Source organism: Myotis lucifugus, unplaced genomic scaffold (genome assembly GCF_000147115.1).
Source record: "Myotis lucifugus unplaced genomic scaffold, Myoluc2.0 scaffold_45, whole genome shotgun sequence".
Lineage (NCBI taxonomy): Eukaryota > Metazoa > Chordata > Mammalia > Chiroptera > Vespertilionidae > Myotis > Myotis lucifugus.
The window spans coordinates 2,368,830-2,370,898 of record NW_005871093.1 but is presented as its reverse complement, the minus strand read 5'-3'; the positions used below and the strand labels follow the sequence as shown (position 1 = coordinate 2,370,898).

Below are 2,069 nucleotides of genomic sequence, written 5' to 3'. Positions count from 1 at the left end.
GGCCTGCCAGCCTCTGCTGGTGACCGTCTACTCCTCAGTGCCCTGGGGATGCCGTGGAGCCATGGGCGGGAGTGGTGGCTTTCCTCCAGTCTTCTCTCTACCCTTTCTCCACTCATTTATGGAAGAGGCGCCCTCCTGGAAAATGGATGTAGATGGAATTTGGGGGGAGATAGAATCCTGTATTCCGTGGATTTACATTGTGTAGAGCCAGTCAAAATGAAGCTGGAAAAACCATAATGATATCCTGCTTACTCGCCGGTGTGGGCACCTGGGCTCACAGCTCCTTTCACAAAGCGAGAAGTCCTTTCCTGTAGCACCTACTCGCCCCTGGCTTACCTGTTCAGGAATCCCTTGCTGAATGCACCCCTTTGTAAGCCCGCCTGCAGGGGCCTCTCAGTGGTTCAGGCGTGCATTGGTCAAGGCCCTCTGCTCCCAGGGCTACAGCCAAGCCCTGGCTGCTTCCCACTGAATTGTCCTGAACCTTGACCCTGTGTGCCCGCAGGTCATTGTGCTCTTTGGACTAGTGATTTCATTAAGGTTTTCCACCCTTTTCATTTAGTTCATTCAGGCCCCAGGCAGAAGTTCTGGGAGCGAATTGATAGCGCATCTGTCTTTAATTTTCCTTTGGGGAGCACGGCGCTGGGCTCCATCTCCTGCACACATTGCTTCCTAGCCCTGCTCCATGGCCCCTTTGTTGTCTTTTGTTTTTGCTGCCTGTCACTCTGGCCCTGGGCAAAGGGCAGGGAGGGAAGCGGGGAAGTTCTAGAGCAGGATTGTCAAAAGAGAGGTTGCAGGAAAGAGGCATGGCTGGAAGACCGGTCCAGCCACCGAGCGGAAAGCATGGATGGTGGTGAAGACCAGCAGGCTGGAGGCGGAGGAGTGGCTGCAGTGCCCAGAACATGGAGCAAAGACAGGAGCTAGTTCCTGTCCACAAACACCTCTTCTTCCTCCTGCTTCCCTCCCCTGCAAAGGCACATCGAAGGCTTGGGGGGTTCTAGGGAGCTGGGGGCGCACGCTCCCCTGGGATGCCTGGCAGCACCGCCTGCACCTTCTCAGGTGCGGGATTCCCTCCTCTAACTGCATGCTGGTGGTTCTCCTTCCTCTCTCCTACATCTCCTTGGACTGGCCGCTGCAGAGTGATTCTAACACGGAGGAGATGGCTTGCCACCTGCACCATTTTAAAACCCTCTTCCCAATGCTGAGCCCAGTTCTTTTTAAACTGCTCCCTGCAGTTCTCTCCTCATTTCCAGGCTTCTCTGGATTAACCCAAAGTGCAACCTTTCCTTCCTCAAAATTACAGACCCCTGGGTTCTTCTGACTGTTCTCCATCTGATTCCAGGTTGGCTTTTTGGAAGTAAGGGGATTAGGGGCAGTTCTACATGTGGGATATTCGATTGAGAAACCAGACTGCCATAAATGTTAGCTCATTATTTTTAGACACGTGTTTATGTCAGAATTGGCTCAGGGCATAGGCAGATGAAGGGTGAAGGCTAGGACAAACCATGGCAGGCACCCAGAGCCAGTTCCGGGATTTCTCAGTGTTACAAAATGCTATGGATAGTCACGCTTACTGTTGAGTAGCCTTTTTAAAGATGTGTTTAGACCAAGTTCCTCAGGCTAACCTTGGAGCGGAGGTGTTGAGGCAACTTGATTGGCATGAGGTCTCTCAGAATCCTTTCTCCAGTTCTTTTTAGATTCACCTTTGACCTGTTTCCCCTCGCGCATCGAGGGGGCTGTGCTCCCAAATTCTTATCCCAGGCTGCCACCTGGACCTGGCACTTATTTGGGGTGACATCCCGTGGTTCTTTAAGCAGCACGTTCTTGCTGAGCGGAGCCTGGTGCCCAGCCATCTCCGTCTTCGTAGAGCCCGCCGTCCCCACGGTGACTGCTCAGGCCCCGCCGCTCTCCCGCGAACTCCCAGACTTCCTCGGAATTAGAAAGCGCCAGGCATCTATTCCAGATCCCTTCACTCGCTCTTGCTAAGAATGTTCTTTATACAAAGTTATATTCGTTATAGTATGTAAGACCAGAAAGGTTGTGATTTCTTTTTCCTGAAATCAGCTTTATGC

The 2,069-nt window shown here is 52.5% G+C and overlaps 1 protein-coding gene across 1 annotated transcript in view; it reads left to right on the top strand.

The window, feature by feature from the left end:
- Window positions 1-2,069, top strand: part of AUTS2 (AUTS2, activator of transcription and developmental regulator) — a 172,413-nt gene that overhangs the window by 18,225 nt on the left and 152,119 nt on the right. The window lies entirely within an intron of this gene.